General features: G+C 36.5%; 1 protein-coding gene across 1 annotated transcript in view; it reads right to left on the reverse strand.

The window, feature by feature from the left end:
- Positions 1 to 11773, reverse strand: part of LOC145690605 (uncharacterized) — a 36941-nt gene extending 25168 nt beyond the window's left edge. Inside the window, exon 1 of the mRNA XM_081765662.1 lies at positions 11615 to 11773. The gene's annotated coding sequence lies outside the window, so the exon portion shown is untranslated. The remainder of the gene's footprint in view (positions 1 to 11614) is intronic.
- Positions 11774 to 18747: the final 6974 nt, after the last annotated feature.

Raw genomic sequence — 18747 nt, forward strand, 5'->3', positions numbered from 1 at the left:
GACAAAACTGACACAGGCTTCAAATACATTAGTGACAAGTTTTCAAAACTAACACAGAAGAAACTGAAGAAAGGAGTATTTACAGAGCCACAGATATGGAAGCTGATGATGGATCCAGGTTTTGAAAATACGATGGGTGAAGTTGAACTGCTTGGACAAGTTCTAAAATTGTAGTCAATAACTTCTTGGGTAATAGCAAGGCTGAGAACTACGAAATGCTGGTCTGTAATATGTTACTACACTTCTGACGATTGGAATGTAACATGAGTGTGAAAATACACTTTCTACACAGTCACTTGAGTTACTTTTCAAGTAACTTGGGACAGTTTAGTGCGGAACACGAGGAGAGATTCCATTTGACAATTAAACTCATGGAAAAAAGATATCAGGGGAGGTGGAATATTAACATGCTTGATGATTGTTATTGGCTTCTGAAAAAGGAGTGGAATTTTGCATTCTTTTGTTTCTGAACTAGTTTCATTTATCGATTTGTGTTTCATGTGTATGTTTGAGTAGCCATTGTTATTGCTTTTATAAGTGTTACAAACAACTCAACTACTTTCATTATCCATCTGTGTTACATGTACATTTGCCACTATTGTAATTACCAAGTGTTTTTACGTATTTGGTATAGTACATGCATAAAGATTACTAATGCTAATATAAATACTACAAATAACACTAATGGCGATTAAAGCATTGCAGAAACATATTTAGATATTTAAGATAAAAATGTAAATATCTATGGGTAAAATTGAAATATTGTAAGTAGACTTATATGTCTAATTTAGCTGTAGATTAAAAAATAAATGTGCCCCAGAAAAAGAAATTATATTTTGAAAATCTACGCAAATTTCCAATTTCAAATAACCCCGAACATTCTATTTACCTTGAGTTTCAAATTTTATATATATATATATATATATATATTAAATATACACATTTTGTAATTTTCCCGTGTCTGGGAGCTTTTTCTAAAGAAACCTAATGTGTTAGCGTAAAATGAAATTCATTTTTGTAATCAGCATCCTCAAATTATAAAAAAAGAAAAGAAAAATTTATGTCATCAGAAACTTCATTTCAAAATGTCGGATAGTGTTATCAGTCATTTGCATTTATCATCGTCTTCTTTAATCTTAGTTGAATTACCATGGGGCCTCAAACTAAATGATTCTTTCTATTTTTTATTTCACGATCGTTTGTTGGGTTTCGTTTCTCAGTTATATAATTATTAGAGTAATAACGCTGAATATGTGAAAAGGAATTTCTCGTTCCGCTGTTGAAAACATCATTTTATTTTCATGTTCAATTCATTCTTCGCAAAGGATTTGATTATTCTGTGTTCTTCTCGTTTATTTTGTTTCTAATTGTTTATTTTCCAAATTACTGTGCGAGTTCCATTTTTATCTTTAGCTGAAGCCCCCTTTCTCAAACAGGGTGAATAGGTTGATGAAAAGTACTTCAGATCCTTCCCCCCGTAGGATACGCCTCACAATAAAAGTGTAATGATAAATATCTGCAATTTCACTCCCTTTTTATCCACTATCCCAACACTGATGGAGGCTGAACTTGGACTTATATTGCATTGAGTGTGTCACTTTTCTATCATCTAACCCGAAAACCATGAATTAGACACATATAATTCGTTTTTGATAATTTTTAAATGACATCACTTTATTTTCCACATAAAATGTGACCTCCGCTCGCTCTTACCAAATGTATTTTAATCAGTTTTATATCTTTGGGAGGTCTACGGTTGATAATCATGAAAAGTATAATTTTAGCTATTTCAGTAATTCAGTAATTAATTCAAGAGTGAGGGAGTGAATGGCTGTTCTGGAAGTGAACTGGGCAGCGTAGTGGTTAACGCATCGGCATAGTAAGCCGAAGGTCGCAGTCCATTCACTTTTTTCTCTTTGTGTATGACTGAATTCGCAGCTACAGAGAATGTAGTGTGTTAAAAATCCAGTTGTTTCCTCCTTTCATCAATATATAAATCTTTATCAAGATTCATTTCCCAGTTAGGAGAGATAACTACGAATAAACTCAATAGTAGAAAACATCTACATTGAAACACAATACACATGACTAATAAAGTTAAACACTACTTTTTAAATCACTTCCTTTAACTTGCATCTTATTACGGAACGTGGTTGGCTTCAAAAATGAAATAAATAAAATATTTACAAAAATAACTGCCAGTGTGCGTGCATAAAATATCTGGGGACATTTTTGTTTTAGTTACAGGGTTATAACAACGACAATGGCTTTCTGCCGATATCTCGCATACATATCACTACCACGAATCCATGGCAACAGAGAGGGTCACTGAGTGGAGTTTATTTTCGTAAGCCTAGTCCGAATCCACTTGACAGTGAAAGCGCATCCATTGGAGAAAACAGCTATTAAGATCAGAGCATGCAAAAAAGTGCGATCCCAGTCAACAACGTGTTCTTGGCTGTTGTATCCCCGAATGTCCCTGCATCCAGCAGACAATGATAACACAGTCCTGTTACTGTAGCTGATGACATCTTACAAGAAAATCTTGCACTTGGATGTATTTAGTAAAGACATTCTGCAAGTTTATAATAACTCTTTCTCAATCAATGAAGATTAGCATGTAACACAGCGAAAGCCGAAGAGTGTGATCGAGAATAAGCTTAACTTGTGTTAATTCAGCATTGAATATTGAACACAGGACGTGTAGACCAGGGCGCAAAATTTCAGTCAGACGCATTTGCCAATCCAAACATTATGGTCGAAATTATCTCTCACGTACAAATTATGATCTTCCCCCTCCCCCGGCATTTCGTTTGACAAGGAAAGAGATTACGTCAGGGCACAAAATTTCAAAACCACACAAGTAGATTCAGGATAATCAATTTTGAATTCGACAATTCATATGACCGATTCTATTTAAAATCGTCCAGGTAAAACACAATTGGTCCCTATCATAGTCTCAGGTTTCATTCATTTTTTAAATATGAGATCTACATGCAATATTATTGGACCCATATTTTTTTTTCTTTTTGCTGAAAAAAAAAATTTCTCTTGCAATATACAGCCTTCCAAAATGGCTGCCCTCCTTTCGGATTGCATGCCAAATTAAAAGTTTTATTGTAGAGAAACGAGTGTACTGAGTAACATAATCCCAATAGTAGAAAGAATATAAAGCACTGTGTTTCGGTAAAGGGGCAAAATTCTTCTGTTGGTCCAATAGAATCGCGCAATTCACTCGCAATGTTGTCAATTTCGGTTAAAATTTTGCTAATTTCAAACACTTTTATTTCTGTCTTGACGAGCCAACCATCTGCTTCTAGCATCGAAATCTACTTGATAAGGTCTATTGAAAATATACAGGACTTACGTTTCTGATTATTACATACGTATAATGAAAAGCTGAAAATTTCATCAAGACACCATGGTTGGCCGTCATTTTCTCAAAAAACCCACCATTTTAAAAATCTGAATTTTTTACAACTATTGGAGAAGTACCTAAGTATTTATTATCCGTTAACCGTTCATGCGGCTGTAGGCCCTAATGTTCGCAATAAATTACTGAAATTTCGATTTTTGTACTTGGAATGTAAATATTTACTATTGGCATTTAGGTCCTGTACAACAAGACAATTTGAAAAGCAGTATGAAAATTTTGAGAGTTGAATCCTGACATTAGATTAAGTATAAAAGTTCCGATAAACATGAGTCGGATTCCGCTTCTTCTTCGAGTTACAGGGTTTCCAACTCGGAACTCAAAATCATCTCTTCAATGGAAAATAAAATTTCAGGTTAAACCAGAAATTATGAGTTAAAGATATGATGAAATTCAGAAAGTTGATTTGTATCAATATGATGATTTTTACATGGGTAAGGACGATGCAATTCGGTTGGCAGTGTTGCCAACTTGGTAGCACTTTTATTTGTTTCCAAATGACACAACGTAGTTTTCATTTGATATTTGGTATTCATTAATGATTATAAAAATCATATGAAGCACAATTTTCCCCACATCACCACAGTTTTCGAAAACTTACATGTATTTCATTAAAAGGTTTTATCTCGTGCGTTATTGATAGTTTGCAACATTTAGTGTGAATTTCACTTGATGTTTACCATCATTTGTAAAACCAAAATGTCGAATAAAAACTACGTATGTGTAAGTTGTCTTAAGAAGAAAAAGAAAATGAAAATTTATTTTTTATTATTGCAGAACCTCTCGTAACTCTACGCATCAAGTTCGAACTTGTTCAAGAAGCTCTGCTGCAACCACGAAACATTTGTTACGTGATTCGGTGTCGTGAACATAGTCATAGTGTTCTCTGGAAGCATGAAAATTGTTTACTCTGGTAACATGATATTGTAGTGAACTAGTTACAGTATTTGTGTGAATAATAATGGAGAAGTTCTACTACAGTAAGGGTCGTATTAAATGTGTTGATTATGCTAAAAGGCATAAGAGGATTGTGTACAGAATTCTCGACAAATATTTTATCTTGCAGTAAAATATATGGATTGCTTACAGCGTGTCTGCCCAAACGTACTATTAGGGGAGGATGATTATTTGTACCACCCTATACACAAGACAATTGGAAAGGCAGTATGAAAAATTTTGAGATGAATCCTTAGCCGTAGTCTAGGTTTCACCGATGACGGCCGTTTTAATGGCGACACATTCGTGTTTATTACATTAACTGTCTAATCAAGGGTTTCCAAATCTACATTCAGAGGAACAAAATCCTTTATCTTGCTGGTGCATAATTTCATCTTTACACTTTGTCATTTGGAAACAAATAAAAGTAGTGTCATTTGGAAACAAATAAAAGTACTACCAAGTTGGCAACACTTCTAATCGCCCTTATCCACATAAAAATCATTATATTGCTACAAATCAACTTTCTGAATTTCATCATAACTTTAATGCATACTTTCTGGTCTAACCCGAAATATATATATATTTTATTTTCCATTGAAGAGGTGATTTTTGGGTCGTGAGTTGGAAACCCTGTAACTTGAAAAAGAAGCGGAATTCGACTAATGTTTATAGGAACTTTTCTACCCGATTTGATGTCAGGATTCAACTCTCAAAATTTTCATACTGCTTTTCAAATCGCCTTGTTGTACAGGACCCAAGGTTGGTAAAAAACATGGTTTTTATTGAATTTTTTTTTTTTGGTTTAAACCAGATTTTCTTTAGTTTAAATAATTTGCTCTATGTATTTATATTATATATGAACAGAAATGAGATTGTTTCGTCTTGGTGTTATTATGCAACAACCGGGTTATGCTGGAAGGGGTCACATAAGCTTAAAGCGGAATCCAAACCACTTCTCGGCTTACATTCGAGAGAAATTGTCCTTCATTTGAACTCGAAACCGGGACTAAATACATACAGCAAACACATCGAAATGCTGTACTTTTTTGGGAGGGGGGTCATACAAACCCCACGAGAGGCATTTTATTAAAATCAGAAGTATCTTTGGTATCTATTCAGGGTTGGCAAAAAACATGGTTTTTAGTGAAAAAACAAAAAAAACTTTTTTTTTTTTTTTTTTGGTTTAAACCAGGTTTATTTGGTTTAAATAATTTGCTCTATATATTCATATCATATATGGACAGAAATAAGTTTGTTTCGCCTTGATGTTATTATGCAACAGCCGGCTTATACTGGAAGGGGTCACATAAGCTTAAAGCGGAATAAAAACTGATCAAGTTACATCCGAGAGAAATTGTCCTCCATTTGAATTCGGAACCAGGACTAATTGGCCACAAATGCGATACGTCTGCCGACTCACTCACGAAGTTAAAAATACGTTATATTGATCTTTACATGCTTCTTAATATAACTGTCAAGAGTCATTTCAAAAGGACAAAAAGATAAACAGTTGCACAAGTGAAACCATTATACAGAATTACATATGGACAATTTCAAAGTACTACGGAGTACAGAAGAACTAATTTAGTTCAAGTTAGTTAACAACGACTTTTATTGGTCCAAATTAAAGAAATACAACGACTTAATTTGCATATCAGTAAGAAAAGTGAATAAAGATACGAATTATTTGAGTCCACTTTGGCTCAGACTCATTTATACATAAATATATACCAAAGATACTTCTCATTTCACTAAATGCCTTTCGTGGGGTCTGTATGACTCCCCCCCCCCCTCACACACACACAAAAAGTACGGCATTTCGATGTATTTTATCAATAGTAAACATTGAAACGAAACAATATTTAGAATTTTTCTTTGATTGCAATTATATAACAATAATAACTACAGAAAAATCACAAAACAAACATTTATAAACTTATCAAAAAAAGTTGTTTTTCTACTATAATCTTTTCGAGTAATGAATGGGGAATTTAGGTCTGAATATAATACGAATAATATACGGGAGTGAAACGTGATAACCTACAAATGTGTGTTCATCAAGATTTTACAAACACTTACACTTTTACGAACATTTTTCGTTTTTTGGTTTAAACCAGCCAACACTGTATCTCTTTATGTATAAATGGGTCAGAGTCACAGTGGACTCAAATAATTTGTATCTTTATTCACTTTTCATACTGTTATGCAAAGAAAGTTCGGTAAGTCTTTACTTTGACTCCAACTATGACTTTAATCGGTTCTTATAGGTTCAGTTACTTCCTGGAACTGTTTGTGCGTGAGTCACTTGTTAGAACTGTTCGTGCCTTTGGTGTGACGTCTTAGTTCATATTTTTCCCACTAGGTGTCTGTGTAGTCATATGGTAGTTGGTTAGTAGTCACATGTTCTGTGTGCATGTATGTGTGTGCTGCTGTTTGTGGCATTCGAGAAGCGCGTAATTGAATTGGTTGAATTGAGTTAGAGAAAACCTATCATAGTTGTGGTCTAAACTGAAGATATTTTCGACATATTCTAAAAGTGGACGTTTATTGGTTTCTTGTTTGTAATAATAGCAAGTGTGCTCGGTTTAATAAAACGACGTGTGTGCGGAAAGGAACATTTTTCAGTAATGTTGAGTATTGTGCATGTGTTCTTGGTATCTTATTTTTTCGTGTGTGGAATCAGCAGTTATGAGTTCATTATTCATGAGATTTCTCCTATGGCGAAATGGTGAGTGTTTTCTTTTTTTAATTCATATTATTTTTATTCTTGATTTGTTTTGCATTTGAGTATTAGGCAAAGTATTTGGTTTGCTGCTGCTTGTCCTATTGTCTTGTTGAGATGTAATTTTTTTTTCTTTGTCATGCACTGATTTATGATTAGAGACGAGTGTTTTTTTTTTTTTTTTTTTTTAATTTTTCCCTTCTTATCTTAGCTTTATAGTAGTGGTGTGATTATTTATTATTATTTTGGATGTTTTTATGGTATTTGAGCGGGGGGTTGGGGGGCGGTAGTCCGCCATTTAGATCTCAAAATTCATAGTCACCGCTTCACCTGAATTGATGTTTAGTAACATTGTGGCCCTTGTACTTATAGTATAATTCTTAACTTCGTATAGTAACATTGTGGCCCTTGTACTTATAGTATAATTCTTAACATCGTACATTACTTTCACTGTGTTAGTAATTGTAATCGATTCATGTGATCCGGTTCCGGGAGCAGTTTAGGAATGATTCCTAAACTGCTCCGGGAACCGGATCACATGAATCGGTTGAAGTCACAGTTGGAGTCAAAGTAAAAATTTGCCGAAAGTTCTTGTATTTCTTTAACTTGGACTAACAACAGTCGTAACCAACTTAAACTAAATTAGTTCTTCTACATTCTGCAGTACTTTGAAATTGTCCATATGTAATTCTGTATAATGGTATCACTTGTGCAATTGTTTACCTTTTTGTCCTGAAATGACTCTTTGACAATTATATTAACAAGCATGTAAAGATCAGTACAACGTATTTTTATCAGGAGTCTTTCGTGAGTGAGTCGTCAGATGCAATTACATAACAATAATAAACTATTAAACAAATCACAAAAGGAATATTCATAAACTTATATTAAAAAAAAAAAAAATTGCTTTTGTAGTATAATCTCTTTGAGTAATGAATAGGGATAGGCACGAGTCGAACTAAAACTCGACTTGACTCGAAACTTGAAGCGAATTCGAGTCGAGTCAAAGGTAATTTTCTCGAGTGGAGTTCTGAGCCGAGTCACTGTTTTGAGTTCGAGTTGAGTCGAATTTCATAAATGGCTTGCTCGTTTAGAAATCATTGCCTGATTACGACTGGAAAGCAAAAGCTATGAGAAATGTAAGCAGTAATGTGGAATATTTTTAGTGTTGCTCACGAGATGGGACACTCAACAAGACAATGGATTTTTATAACGAGATAGCCTCAAATGTTGTGAGCACCAATATAAGTATATACTGCAGTTCTTACCACCAAGGCTGAAACCTGAACGGTCGAACTTTTGAGCCGAAGCTGAAGGCCAACCCAAGTAGTGAATGTTAATCGTCTCAGCTCGGTTTAACTGAGCGAACAGCTCGAGCCGGCTCGGTTGGGTGAACTGTTGGCTCGACTGGATAGTCAACGAGCTGTGAGCCGAGCCGTTGAGATTCCCAAACCCGGGCCGAGCAGTTTTGAAATGTTTGGCCGGCGCCCTCTAACTTTTAAAGATTTTTGGTTCGAGCCCGGATACTTGCTCCCCCGAAACTCAAACCCAGAACCTCGTGAACGATGTCCTTGCCTTCTAGACTTCACGACTACCGAGGTCAGCAGTCAACTAATTTTTAGTATTCAGACACAAACCGCCTATCTTTCATTTTTATACACGTTAGTGTTGTTATAATAATAAGTGGTAGTAGTAGCAGTATTGTCTATGTCGGATACTTGAAGAAAGTACTTGAAACTACACACAGCATTTGACTCGACTCGCAAGTGGAATCAAATTCGAGTCGAGTTGAAAGAAAGTTTTCGACCCGAGTCTCGAGTCCAGCCCAAAGATGTCTGTTTCGAATCGAGTCGAGTTTCAATGAAAACAAGCTCGTGCCCATTCCTATTAATGAATAGGGAATTTAGGTCCGAATATAACACGAATAACATAGGAGAGTGAAAGGTGATAACCCACAAATGTGTGTTCATTAAGATTTTACGAATTGTTACACTTTTACGAATATTTTTCGTTTTTTGGTTTAAACCAGCCAACCCTGACAGGACCTAAATGCCCATACGAAATATTTACATTCCAAGTACAAAAATTGAAATTTCAGTAATTAATTGCGAACATTCGGGGCCGCAGCCACATGAACAGTTAACAGATATTAAAATACTTAGGTACTTCTCCAATAGTTGTAAAAAAATTCAGATTTTTAAATGGTGGGGTTCTTGAGAAAATGGTGGCCAAACATGGTGTCTTAATGAAATTTTCAGCTTTTCATTATACGTATGTAATAATCAGAAACGTAAGTCCTTTATATTTTCAAGAGACCTTATCAGTAGATTTCGATGCTAGAAGCAGATGGTTGATATGGCTCGTCAAGACAGAAATGAAAGTGTTTAGAGTTAGCAAAATTTTAACCGAAGTTGGCAACACTGCGAGTGTACTGCGCGATTCCTATTGGAGCAACAGACGAATTTTGCCCCCCCCCCCCCGAGAAACGTAATACTTTATATTATTCCTGCTATTGCGATTATGATACTCAGTACACTCGTATCTGTACTACAATAAAACAATATTCTGTGCTACAATAAAACTTTTAATTTGAGATGTTTTTCAATTTTACAAGCAATCCGAGAGGAGGGCAGCCATTTTGGAAGATTGTATATTGCAGGAGAATTTTTTTTTCAGCAAAAAGAAAAAATACGAGTCTAATAATTTTGCATGTAGCTAGTTTCTCATTTTAAAATATAAACTAAATCTGAGACAGTCATGTGAACCACACTGGACGATTTGAAATGGAATCACTCATATACATGTTAAAAAATATCTTACCTTAAGACTCCACGTTTGTGCAACACACTCTCTATGCACTAAAGTACAAGCTGTAGATTGCAGTTTTCGGATCAAAGTCCTTAAGTGAATGGCCATTGATTGAAATTGTCAGCAAATTCGCTTGAGGGTGGGACAGGAGAGGCGAATTACATAGTTGTGAAGACTTTACTTTCCATATTTTCTCTCAGTCAGTGACCATTATTTTCATGTGAAACAGAAACTGCGCTGCCCTGTGCGTTTAGGCAGAAACCATTTCTACTGAACACTGGTCGCCAACTCTAAATTTCTAGTCGCCAGTAGGAACCTGGCGACCGGAAATTTTGCGCCCTGATGTAGACTAAACTCTAAACTGTTCTCGTCTATGTCGCAGGAACAGCAATAGAACTGTCGTCTTGAAGCGTCCGTATAATACACATTACAATCAAGGTGCAACGATCTTATGGCATAACGAAAGAGGGTCAATGTTTAGCAGAAGGGGTCCAGCTATTTTTTTCTAAAAAAAAAGAAAAAATGTAACTTCACGACCCCTTTTGTTAGAAAGTAGTTAGTTTATACAGGCGACATAGTAATAGTGAAGGAATCAGAGAACATAGATGAACGTCGATATGATGTATTCCCCTATAAAGGGATAATTGTGAAGTGTGAAGGGAAAGGTTCTAGAACACAGGTTCCCCATATAGGTTAGTAGCTAGATTAGTTCCTTTCTGTACCAATATGTAATTCACATATTGCCGAGCGAGCGGAAGCGAGTGAAGGTGGGTTAGAGCCACGCAGGGCACGTTGTTTTGTCTTTATTACAGCTAAATGGCTTTTATTAATATTTTACTTCATTCTCTGCGCAGATGCTATTTATAAAGTTTAAAAGGTGAAATGTGTCAACTCATAAAACAAGCTATCTCTGTAGATGCAAAATATGTAAGTAGTCTTTGAACATGGAAATGCCTTTCAAAAGTCTAGTTCGTTACTATTCAATTGCAAAACATAGACGGCTTGTAGCAACCACCTAGCATAAGACTGCATTCCTACTTGACCTTGTTTACGCCCATACTAACCGCTGCTGACGCGCCTGCTCTCTACGGATGACAGTGTAAACCCACAGCTTTTCCTTGGTCTGAATCACTATAGATACTAGTTTCTAGTAATCACCTAGTAAAGGCTGGTGCTTGATTTTAGAAAATGTTTTTACGGTATGTAAGTTTGCAGGCATGTAATTTATTTATGACATGATCGTAAACTTGGAAACAATGAATGAGTAGCGTCCTTGTGAAGTTTTTAAATTATTTTTTAATCTTTTATTATGATAAAAAATAAATTGCGAATAGATCGAATTTTTATTGCATAACGGTTATTCCTCCGAAAGTGTAATGCACAGAAAAATGGAACGTCGCAAATGAAATGCGAGACTTGGTGTTCCGAAGACTGTTAGAAAAGCAGGGTATAGACAATGAATTGCTAGCGATCCCATATTATACATCTACACCATATCTGTTGCAGGCATTTACTATGGTTAAATAAACTTATTTGCATATAACCCATTACAGGTTAGAGAACAGAATATCAGATCTTTAGTCATAGAAGTCTGCCACGACACCAAATACATAAACATAATTAGCTATTTGTCACTAACAAGAAAATTATACTAAACACTAATTCCACAAATTACGAAATCATTACATGACGTGAAACATTATTATTATTACATTTCAAGTAAATACACTTGTATAATCCCATAACTCTTCAACGTAATTCTTCCTGTTTCGCAACTCACAACTTCTTTTTCTAATTTTTGAAATATTCTGTGTACATTCATCTAATGGGGAGATCTTAAGTTGACAAAACCAGAGCACCACACAATATGACGTCACTAAATGTGATAGTAAGTTGAGCAGTGTTTGCAACTGATTTGGTGTCAACTTATTAATTTTATACTTGAGTAACAGACTGGTAAAGAAAATATGTTTTAAAATGATTATCTGTTATGAAGTAACATACTTAAAGAGATATTTGTATATTTGTGTGAAAACATAGCATCTCCATACGCGAAATTTGATGATGTGCTCCGCGGAAGATTTGTTGCTACAAAAAATTTGGAGATCCACAATATATAATTGACATAAAAATTAATGATAGGTCTACATCATATTAGTATGTGACAGGCCCGTATCCATGGGGTCTAAGGGAGCGGGCCCCCTCTAAATTTTTACTGGTCCCCTAAAATTTTCACAGTACGCTTGCAAATGAACTATCACAGGGTGCAAAATTTCAAAGTCAGACGCACTCGCCAATCCAAAAATAATGGTCGCCAGTATCTCTCACGTACAAATTGAGATGTCCCGCCCCCCCCCCAAACGACCTTTGGTTTGCCAAAGAAAGACTTCACATTCCGTGTTTTCTCTCACTCAGTGACAATTATTTTCTTACGAAACAGAAAATGCGCTGCCCTGTGAGTTCAGGCAGAAACCATTCCTACTGAACACTGGTCCCCAGCTCTAGATTTCTAGTCGCCAATGGCGACTTTGCGACCGGAAAATTTGTGCGCTGAGCTATAATATGATGATTAACTATAATATATTTGGATCGGGACCCCCTCCCAAAGTTCTACCGGGCTTCCCCTAGATTTTTTGGCTGGCTACCAGCCTAGTATGTGATAAGTGACAGGGCCGTAACTTGAGGAGGGAGGGGGCAAATGCATCCCCAAGGAAGCTCCCCGCTGTTCGAGGGGACCCATTTTAAGACAAAATTTTCTTACTCCGTATACGATACGAACATGAAAGTATAAATCAAGCATCGAATATGTCCACTATATTACATAAACAAAACAACACATAAAAGGTAAATAAAACAAAAATCAGTCGTGGGCCCATTTCAATAAAAAAGTTTACTATTAGGGGCCCTAGAAATAATATTTATTCGTATGGCTTTGATATTTGTCAATATTGTCCCTTTAATTCATTTGTCATGTATGGAACGGGCCCAAAGGTGTAACTAACGACCCGGGCCCATAAAGAGTAAGAGAAAGATGGAAAGAGGGAGCCCAAGAATTAGAGAAACAACTTTTTTCTAGGAGCACCAAATGCGCGTATTAATGCTTACCCCCCTCCCAAGAAAAATCTAAGTTACGGTGCTGGATAAATGGATGCAGGTGTAGAATACATAAACATAGAAACAGTAATTTATGATTAAAATGAATGACTGCGTGTGAAAGAGGACTGTACTACTAATTTTTAAAAATTATATAACGTTTACTGTATGTAGAAAACGATGGTGCTGTCCTATTTTATGAGTTTGAATTTGCAAAATTTACGAAAGAAGTATGTAATATATTTCTCGGGTTCTTTGGATTACGGGGGACCAAAACTACGTATAAATACAATGTTTATAGGTGGAATGAGTTCATGTTGCGGAAAGATAATTGATATTGATATGTGAGTAATTTGTGAACTGAGTAGACTGGAAATGCCGTGTGCGTAATGGAAAATTTTGCAATTACTATTTGCTATTAATTAGAATGGACGAATACAACGTGCATTGCGGCGTTCTAACCCGACTTCGTTTGCTAGCGCTCGCTCGTCAATATTTATTTATTTATTTACTGATACAAGTCATGGCCATTACGGCATCTATGGCCTTAAGCACGTCACGTTGGAGGGATGACATCCTCGGCGAGCACACAATCACGGTACAGGGAGGGATATAAGGAACGGATAAGGAAAGAAGCTGCCTGAGGCCTGTAAATTAGATACCATCCCGGCATTTACCTGGTGTGAATGAGGAAATCACAGGAAAAACCTCATTTAGGATAGCTAGCCTGAAAAAGCTGTTACACCTTTTCGATCGACTGACCCTGCCGGAAATCGAGCCCAGGACCAAAGGCGAGAGCATTAGCAACTACTCATGCTCAGCAATACTGTCCGAAACTCTTTAGTTAGTGGTATGTTTGGCTTTAGGTAGATTAACCTCAAAAACATTTAAGAAAACAGCAATGATTTTCAACAAAAAATGCTTTCTCCCCGTAATCCGACATATGGCTAGTTTTCAAAGCATGTACTGAGAAAAAATTGTAGGTAGTGTACTTAAAACGGTAGATAACATGCGTAATTCCTGTAGTTTTTGGACTTAACGTACAGCAAACGTATAACTGAAAACGCATGTTTTATAATACTTTCCATATACTACTCTCTATACGTATTTTCCGTATGAAACAATATAGGCGTCAGGATCTCACATACAAATCGACGCAGAATGTCCATAGTAGAATAGAATATAGCTGCAGAATGTAACATAGGTGATATACGGAAAACTGTTAGATGTTAGACATCCTGGAATGGCATGATGTAACATCTAAGGGCAGTACGTATGTAGCATATGCTCCATACTGATTTCTGTAGTAAGCAAGAGGATTTCGTATATTTGTACAATATACCGCTGTCCGGAGAACGGATTTTTCATAGTGTGCAGTTCATAAGCAAGGGCGCTCATGTTGTGGTTTCCAAGGGGGGGGGGCAAGTATAAGCGACGTTTCAAATATAGTTTCAAATTTTGCTGTAAGTAATGTAAAAATTCTATTGGGTTTTCAATATTCCCAAGTACAATTTCCTCTTAGGGGGCGAGCGCCCCACCTTGTCCCCCCTTCGATGGGGCCCTTGTTCATAAGCAATGCAGTTATGTGGGTGCTGAACATGTGGGTTCAGTATTTCTTGATAAATCCATTAAATGTTGTGTGTAATCCACAACGCTTACAGATATATAGGCGGGAATTCATGTCACTTAATGACCTTTCCATTTTAAGGCAGTAATAAATGCGAAAATTGTCGATAAGTGATTCGCCTACTTTGATTTTGCGAATAGTTCGTACTATGTGCGACTTTGTCCATGCGGCGTTTAGGGTATGGTCGACGTCGATAAGCTAATAAAACGAAATACTTCAAAAGTTGAGCCAGTGGGTGCGTAAACGTAAACCTCGTGTAGCTTAGGTATAGGCTGCATAATTACTTTATTACATCAGTGTTAATATGCATCCTTAAATTGGGATAGAGCAGTGTCCGCAGTTCAGATCAATACGTGGACAAATTCATATTACTTTGAAACTCACATTTCTTTATGAAAACAGTGTCATCACGCCTTCTAGACTGTACATATGTTGGCGCATGCCAGTGATCCACCAGGAACAGGTAAAATTCAGGGGCGCAACGAAAGATAATTCTTCAAAAATTACACTTAAAAAAATTATGGGTGCACACTTAGTAGTAGTAATAGTAGTAATGATAGTATAGTAGTAGTAAGGCAGTAGTAGTAGGGTAGTAGTTTAGTAGTAGCCAGGCCCGCAACGAGAGGGGGCTAGGGGGACCAGATCCCAATCAACTTTCTGTGACCCCTCCAGACTTCAATACAAAATTTTATTATTAATACAAAAACACAATTTATATACTTATAAGATAATTTTAATGACTTGGCCCCCCGTAATATATTCACGGCCCTCCCAAACTTTGTAGCTGGTTTCGGCCCTGGTAGTAGGAATGATAGTATAATAATAGGCTAGTAGGAGCAGTAGTAGTAGTATAGTAAGGCAATAATGGTAGTAGTTTAGTAGTAGTAATAATAGTATACTAGTAGAAGTAGAGTAGCAGTAGTTCGGGTTAGGTTAGGGTAGGTACAGGCAGCGAAATAGTCATATTTCAAGTCCCTTGTACATTAGTTTACAGCCCTGGAATAACGCACTTATGGAGAGTTTCATAGAAATGAAAGCAACATCCTGTATCTATGTTCACAAATGATTTAAATATTCTGCGCCTTCATAAATAAATTCCCTAAACATTTGTCTTTTGTTCTGAATTAACACATTTTACCTTTAAATTGTAATTTTAAAAATGTCCACGTATTTTTAATCCCGTTTCTGCCACTCCAAAACACTTACTAAATCTACAAGAGTTCATTTGGTTTTAAAAGAAATTGTTATATCATGAATGTCAGTACACTTATAAAATAGAACATAACTGAGGAAACCTGAAATTTCAATCTTGATACACGTATCAGTGCGCAGCACGAAATGAGATTTTTTAGAAAATCCCGGCGTTCTTCCCGCCTTTGATGGTACAAGCCGCAATTATTTACGCATTATTCAGTGCATTGATTGTGTATAATCTTGTTCGTTTGTTGAATGTAAAATGTAACTCACACAACCGCTGTAACAACATAATGTGTTTTTTATTGTCCACCTGTACACGACAAATTCCAGATATGTCATAAATTATAATCCACCTTGGCATGTTATCTCAGGCATAATGCTGTCAACATAGCTGCCTTGCTTATGGATACACTGTGCATTAAGTGTTCCAGGGTAGTGACGACATTAAGTGACGTCATGTTCTGTTGCTGTGGTTATGTCAACTTAAGAACTCCCTCTTCAATGTGCACACTCCATTTAACAAGAGCAAGTTAAGTGCCGTTGAGCAGTAGTAATGGTGATAAACTATGTCGAATAAAATACAAGGTTTACAGAAAATAAAAGAATGGTTCAGGATAAGAATAGGTACACTATTAGATGCATGGTGCAGTTTTACTATACGGATCCACATATTGTCAAATGTACGGAAATATTTCAGGAAGTCTTAAATTTGCCTATTTTATGTCGAGGATAGAACCCAACGAACCCCTGCGGAGCTTCTACCTAGTTCCTACTCCTACTACTACTCATACTCCTACTACTACCTATAATATGGACCCGTATAGTAAAACTGCACAAGATTCATTATGCTCCTCTTTGATTTAGAAAAAACAAACTCTTATGACCTTGTGGAGAGTCGTTTTGACGTGTTATTAGCGTCATACTAAAAGCCTGACTACTGCAGGAAAAATTCGTTAGTCGAACTCTTTAGTATGGCACTAATCACACTTCAGAACGACTCTGCATAAGGCCCTTACTACATTTGGCACGACCCGCTCGGGAGAGTAATGCTCCCTGAAGTACGTTTTACCGCGCGCTACTCTAGCCAGCTGTTTTACGCGCTATCCTAGCTAGTTGTATTAAGTTGGTCACAAAATCTGTATCATGGAGTACAAGGGAAACAAAACGATCCAGTGGCGTAGCAGCTGCCCCCGCAACCCCCGCAATGCGGGTTGCCCCGATGTATAGGGGCCCCGAAGTCTTGCGATGAATAAAGTTTTAAAGAAGTAGAACTTCCACCTTACTTGTGTCGGCTTTACAAGTGGGGCCCTTTCTCTATACTTTGCGGGGGGGCCCGCAAAAGTGTGCTACGCCACTGAAACGATCCCTATATCATGGAGTACAAGGGGAACGAAACGAGCCCTGCGGGGCTTCTAACCCGTTCCTATTACTACTACTTATCTGCACAAAAGTAAGTAAATCACTTTTTTGGGTATTATTTTCATGTTATTTTAATTTAAAAAGTGTTATGAAAAAGGTAAAAAAAAATAACTCCTCGGGCTGGGTTTCAACTCACGCCAAAAGAGATTCTTGTTACTAGCATATAGCGCTAGCCCACTCGGCCACGAAGACCGACAACAGCCGTTTGATTTCTGCTATTTGACTGCAACGTGGCAAAAAATGGATAATGCCAACCAATCAGAACTGTGTTTTTCCCTACTTCCAGGAGCATTACTCTCCTAAGCTAGTCCTCATTTGGTAACCATATCTTAAGTGCTATCCTATTTTATGGGGACTCACTTTGTAAAATTTAAAGAAGAAAAATGAATTCCTACTTTAGAAGAAGAATATAAAACAAATCGGAATACATGTGAATCTTATCACTAGCGTGTGTAAAATGTGAGAATATCTAATACAAACTGCACTTGTATGCAGATTAGCACGTGCTATTAAACATAGAAGCGTTAATTGGTAGTGTTGTTATTTGTGATTCTTAAAATACAAAGTATCCGAAATGTGTCCAGAAAGTGTCCTACTCATTCCAGTGAGCAGTCTGAAGCAATGTACTGCAGCATTTTCGCCGATCCCAAGAGGTTCATCCAATACATGGCTCTTATTGCCCACGTACCCATGACGTCACAAAGTTTCAAGTTGCTACTATGCTTGTTTCTTTCGTTTCTGTTTCGTGAATGCGTGTTTATAAATAGAGAGAAGATATTAACAATATTATTAACTGTGGAATGCATTGCATTAAGATTCTTGATCTATGTTCACTTTTTATGCGATACAAAGCTAGTTCCTTAAAAATGCTTTTCGTTTATAAATTACTACACATAGACTACTCATGTATATGTGGATAGCGTACGCACCTTTGGCGCAGGAGGCCCGGTTTCGATTTCCGGCGGAAGCTCCTGCAGTTCGTACATGCATTCTACGTGTAGGAGTATTTTGTAACACATACTATTGTCGTGTTTTTATTGATAAGGGTTTCTCCATACAATTATGTCATTAAGTGCGTGAATTAAGTGCGTACACGCAAATAGGTACTGGGTGGTCTGTACAAACTAGTTTTGCATCAAATCCGCACAAGGGTAGGGCGAAGCAGAAAGCACAAGCGGGAAATTATAAAGTTTAAGTGATAATGTTTAAAGCAGTGGTTCCCAACTATGTTTACCTGTCGCCTCATTTTTTGAACCCTGTATACTTCTCGCTAAGCTCCACCTCCCTCATTGGTCATATGTGCTTTTTTGTTGGACCCAGCTATGATTTCAGATTCTGGATTCATATCTCAAATCTTCAATAATAATAATAATAATAATAATAATAATAATAATAATAATAATAATAATAATAATAATAATAATAATAATAATAATAACCATAAGTAACGTACCGGTTTACCGGTAACGCTGTATTGATTTTTTGTTTGTCTGTTTTATTGTTTGGTGG

The sequence above is a fragment of the Thermobia domestica genome, chromosome 7 (genome assembly GCF_964235325.1).
Source record: "Thermobia domestica chromosome 7, izTheDome1.hap1.1, whole genome shotgun sequence".
Lineage (NCBI taxonomy): Eukaryota > Metazoa > Arthropoda > Insecta > Zygentoma > Lepismatidae > Thermobia > Thermobia domestica.